Source organism: Rhinopithecus roxellana, chromosome 2, assembly GCF_007565055.1.
Source record: "Rhinopithecus roxellana isolate Shanxi Qingling chromosome 2, ASM756505v1, whole genome shotgun sequence".
Lineage (NCBI taxonomy): Eukaryota > Metazoa > Chordata > Mammalia > Primates > Cercopithecidae > Rhinopithecus > Rhinopithecus roxellana.
In genome coordinates this window covers 60,370,890-60,376,917 of record NC_044550.1, presented here as the reverse complement: position 1 = coordinate 60,376,917, position 6,028 = coordinate 60,370,890, and positions in this window count along the sequence as shown.

The window sequence follows — 6,028 nt, the reverse complement described above, 5'->3', positions numbered from 1 at the left end:
GATCTCAGCTCACTGCAAGCTCCGCCTCTCGGGTTTATGCCATTCTCCTGCCTCAGCCTCCCGAGTAGCTGGGACTACAAGTGCCCGCCACCTCGCCCAGCTAGTTTTTTATATTTTTTAGTAGAGACGGGGTTTCACCGGGTTAGCCAGGATGATCTCGATCTCCTGACCTTGTGATCCGCCCGTCTCGGCCTCCCAAAGTGCTGGGATTACAGGCTTGAGCCACCGCGCCCGGCCAATATTCTTAATACTCTTAGTTACCATGTTATACTGCCTAAAAAAAAAAAAAAAAAAAAAAACACTATGATCCCAGGTCTCATTTAATTTTCACAATAAAGCTACAGGACGTGTACTGTTATCACCTCCTTTTATGAAAAAAGGAAACAGGCACAGAGAGGCTAACTAATAGTCCAGGAACACAGAGCTACGAACTTGTACAGGCAAGATTAGAACAGTGAGTCTGATCCTTAACTAACCATGGGAGGGAGATACTTCTTTTCCTATATTCAGTGATACAAAGGGAGAAAGAATTGCCTAGAAAATGTGTGATGCTTTCATAACCTTCAATTAGTGAGCCCCAACTGGGCTTGTTGGCTCTTGCCTATAACTCAGCACTTGGGGAGGCCAAGGATTGCTTGAGGCCAGAAGTTTGAAACCAATCTAGGCAACTACCAGGACAACATTGTGAGACCCTATTGCTACAAAACTAAAAAACTAAAAAAATTAGCTGGGCGTGGTGATGCATGCCTGTAGTCCCAGTTACGTAGGAGGCTGAGGCAGGAGGATTGCTTGAGAACAGGAGTTTAAAGCTGCAGTGAGCTTTAATTGTGCTACGGAACAGCAGCCTGGGCGGCAGAGGGAGAGCTCATCTCTTAAACAAAAACAAAAACAAAAACAGCCCCTTGTGTGATGGTTAAACAAATCCAGCCCCTTGATTAGATTGAAGGATGCAAAGTATTGATCCTGGGTGTGTCTGTGAGGGTGTTGCCAAAGGAGGTTAACATTTGAGTCAGTGGACTGGGCGAGGCAGATCGACCCTCAGTGTGGGTGAGCACCATCCAATCAGCTGCCAGCGCAGCCAGAATAAAAGCAGGCAGAGGAACATGGAAGGAATAGACTGGCTGTGTCTTCTGGCCTTCATATTTCTCCCGTAATGGATGCTTCCTGCCCTAGAACTTCGGACTCCAAGTTCTTCAGCTTTGGGACTCTTGGACTTATACCAGTGATTTGCCAGGGGCTCTCAGGCCTTCGGTCACAGACTGAAGGCTGCACTTTTGGCTTCCCTACTTTTGAGGTTTGGGGACTCAGACTGACTTCCTTGCTCCTCAGCTTGCAGGCGGCCTAGTGTGGGACTTCACCTTGTGATGATGTGAGTCAATTCTCCTTAATAAACTTCCTTTCATATCTACATCTATCCTATTAGTCCTGTCCCTCTAGAGAACCCTGAATGATCCACCTGGGCTTCAGGCTGAGTCCCTGAGAGTCGAGGCCTGACATTGGGCTGAACTGTCTGTTCAAGCAACTGCTGTCTTCCTGCACTCCACTAGCAATGCCAAGAGCATAAGGGGCCCTTCGCCAAACTCAGGGCCAGACTAAGGTCCAGCTGTATTACCTACAGGTGAAACAACTGTTCCCTTAGGAGACCAGGGCATTAAAAAAAAGCCTCTACACAGTGTGGCACATGGTGCGCTCTCATCGCTTCTGTGGCGAGGTCTCCGGGACACTTTGGGAAGGGACAACTAGGGGCGCCAGTGTCACCAAGTAACCTTTGCCCTTTTAGAGGAAATAATGCTGCTTTCTGCAGGAGCACAACAGTAATTGAAGAAGAGGCACAGAGGGTAAGTAGGACCATGACCATGTGAACATCTGGAGTTATCAGAGTTTATGACATTCATTTCTTTCTCCCTGCCTAGGTGAGGCCTTTCTCACCTGATAGAATGAATTTTTCAAGGGATTTTGAGGCTGATCAAGGGAAAAAACATAATCATGAAGTGGGAGTAGCACACAACGAGCTCTCTTTGGGAAGCACTTTAGGTTTGCGTGGTGAGAGGGAGTCCCCCACAGTGTGGACCCATCCAGAGCTCTGGCAGCATGGAGGCCACCACCCCGAAGGAGAGGAGGATAAAGGAGCCCTGAAGAAGAGGAATCAGAGAGGGGACTTCCATATTTAGGTAACGTCCCTCAGCACACTGCAAAATCTCAGGATCAGATACCCCCAAAGGGCAGCTGCTGAGTAGGTTCTTTTTAGATGCAAAGTTTATCTTTGCAGAACTTGGGTGCAGTTGCTCAGGGTTTACGGAGCAGGCAGTTTCTAAACAGCTAAAAATCTGTTTATTTAGGCTGTGTTTAAAGCATTACGATATATAAACATTTTACTTGTTGCCAACCTGCTGTTAAAAAAAAATCAACAACCTTGGTAACACAGTGAGATCCCATCGCTACCAATTTTTTTTAATTAGCTGGGCATGGTGGCATGCGCCTGTAGTCCCTGCTACTCAAAAGGCTGAGATAGGACAATCACTAGAGCTCGGGAGTTGGAGATTACAGTGAGCTATGATTGTACCACTGCACTCCAGGCTGGGTGGCAGGGCGAGAGCCCCCACCCCCATCCATCCCTTAAAATAATAATAATAAATTGTAAAAAAAAAAAAAAAAAAAAAAAAATCAACAGCTTAGAAGTCAATATACAGAGGTGATTTGGGGGTCATTTATTATACCCTAACTGCTAGGTTGGAAGTACCTCCAAACACACAGAGAATCCCAAATTCTCAATTTCAGATTTTGACCTGAGGACCCATTTCAAATGCTGTTGACTGATACTAAGAAAAATATCTACCTCACCACCCCTTCAGCACAAAAACAGAGAAACATAACATATGGATGAGAACTTACACACATACAAAAAGAATGAGTGGGGGATAGTTAATCTACAATAATCTATGTGACAATCTGAGTGCACAGGTGTATCCACAGAAGTGACTGTTGCTATCTAGTAATAAAATAACTTCACCAGCAGGTGGCTCTATTACACTATTACACTAACCATTAGCAAGCACTGGGCTTCCAACAAAGGACCTTAAAATACAGTTCTTTTCTTTTCTTTCTTTTCTTTCTTTTTTTTTTTTTTTTTGAGACAAAGTTGAGACAGGGTCTCACTCTGTCACCCAGGCTCTGAAATGGAATGCAGTAATTCGAACACAGCTCACTGCAGCCTGGACCTACTGGGCTCAAGGAATCCTCCCATCTCAGCCTCCTGTGTATCTGGGACCACAGGCACACACTGCCAAACCCATCTAATTTTGTTACTTTTTGTAGTCTCATTTTGTTGCCCATGCTGGTCTTGAACTCCTGGGTTTAAGTGATCCTCCCACCTCAGCCTCCTAAAGTACTGGGATTACAGGCATGAGCCACAGCACCCAGCTAAAATAGAGTACTGTATTTCTAAGTTATTTGAATTTTGGTTTGAATTAGCTCTAATAAACCCTATGTATTCATCGAAATCTGTAATGACATATGCAACATAAAATCCATTCACAATGAAATCCAACAGATTCCTCCAAGCATCTCAGGAAATTAGGCACAACTAGATTATATCACAGAACGTACTAATTAACAAAATCTATTTACTGGACAGCCAACCCATTTCTGGCACCACAGAACATGAAATGGCTAAAATGACTACCACTCATTCTGTATTACCTGACATATCTAACAGCAAAAGTTTCATATATATGTATATATAATGTGTATCCTATATCTGTGTGTATATATATGAAATATTGTTTATAATTCTTTCATTTGAAAGCATTCCAAGGCACAGATAAATAGCTAAATCACATCCAAGCGATGTCATTTGGCGATCTGAAAGTCTTTGGCTTTTGTGTAGGCACAGCGCCATGAGGTAGAGGCAGAGCCGTTCTTCCCCTCTCTGCCTGTTCTGCCAGCTCTTAAATTCAGTCCAAATTCTGTCCTCAGGTTGTTTTCTCCTTGGAAACTCACTTCACCTTCCGTCAACTCACCACTAGTTCTCATTCCTAAAGCTCTATCATCTCCAGCATTCTGACGCCATCTCCTCTTACAGGTCTCACTCCCACCCAAACTTAAAATGTTGGGAATTGGACTCACCATTTTCTCTCTTCAGCAAACCAGTTCCCCTTCTCATTTTCCTATTTATGTTAGTGTTCTCTCGTATTTACTGTTTCTCAGAGTTATTATCCTGTGAAACTTTTCCGCCTCTCCTATGTCTTCATTCAGTCTTTCTGTAAGTCCTTTCTATTCTACCTCTGTAAAGCGACTGAATTTCTGGAACACCTACTTCTGCAATGTGTTAAGGCACTGGGGCTTGGGGCCACTCTACTTTTTATTCTTTGGGCAGCATCGATGCCATATTCATCAATAAAGCAATATACATCAGTAAACTGGATTATCCACAATCTAATTTGTTTTTGTTTTGTTTTTTATTTTCATAGATTTAGGGGGTACCAGTGCGGTTTTGTTACACAAGTATATCGTGTAGTGGTGAAGTCTGGGCTTTTAGTGTAACCATCATACTCAATCCTGACGGCTCTCCCACCCTCCCACCCTTTGGAGCCTCCAGTGTCTATTAATCCACTCTGTATGCCCATGTGTGCACATTTTTAGCTCCCACTTATAACTGAGAACATGCTGTATTTGTCTTTTTGTTTCTGATTTACAAAAATCTAATTTTAAACTTTAATAGAAAAAAAACTGATACAGTTGGTTTTTAAATTCTTTTTGCAACAGGAAATGATTACGGCATACCTTCAGTATTAAATACTCTAACAAAGAGGAAGTATACAAGATTTGAGATTGTCTAATGGAAATAAGCCCTTCTTAGGTAAAGCAGGTATGGTTAATCTCCTGTGTAGGGCAGTGGTTCTCCTATTTTACTGTGTGTAACGATCATCTGGGGAAGCTTGTTAATAAAATGAAGATTCTTGGGGTCCACTCCCAGATACTCTTCTTCGATAGATCTGGAAAGGGGCTGAGGAACCTAACATTTTTAACAAAGTGAAACAGAGTAATCTAAGGAGTGTTTTAAGAAATAGTCACGTAGAAGAAATTCTACGTACTTAAAATAGAAATAAAACACTGTCTTTATATAATTAAACGGCTTTATACAACTGCTCTTAGTTACCTGCTTTGTATTTGATCCCATAATTATCATCTAATAGCTGACTATTTTGTAAAATTCTGTCTTTAGATTCTGATGTCTTCAGTTTTCTCTCAAGTTTAAATTTCAGTCTTGGTAGAAGTAATACCTTAGGCGAGCTCAGTCCTTCCTACCTTACTTCATGTGAGTTTACCAGATCCTGTCATTGGGCGAGCAGGAAGTAGAGAGGGATTCCTGAATGGAGAAAGAAGGGATCACAACAAACCGAAATAGGGTTGGGTGCTGGGGCCAGGCTGGGATGCACTGGTGCCTTTCCTGACAGTAGCCAGAGGCTGTGGCAGCCTGAGGCCCAGTTGCAAATTCTAGTTGAGAAATGGAGTGTAGTGGGTGACCCAAGGTGCTGCAATAATGTCCGAAATGTAGGTCATGATCACATGCTGACTTGGAGCACAGCTGAGTGAGCTCAGCTAAAGCATGGGACCAAGACAGACAAACCTAAGGACGGGGTCAGGTGAAGGTTGCTTGACTTTCTCTATGACATACTCTAGCCCTAGTTCTGCATATTCTAGAGAATGTTTTTTAGGTTTATATAAGTCCAAAGCTGCACAACGCAATGCTATAAACTCCCTCATTTCCCCATCTTCTAGGATTTGATTGACCTTTGTTAAAGTTGTACTGTTCGGTTAGGGCAACCCACCTGTTCCAGGCAAGCAGGAGTGGTTCAGAGGCCTATATGGAGCCTTCTCTCCTTATATTTTATAGAGCAAATCAGAAGAAACAGTGACCAATGGCTCTAGGCAATTCTTCCTAGTGTTGTGATTTTCTAGGACTTGCCCATTCCATTTTATGTTTATCATTCAAACTTGGAGTTGTTTTAAAATATGACACAATTTT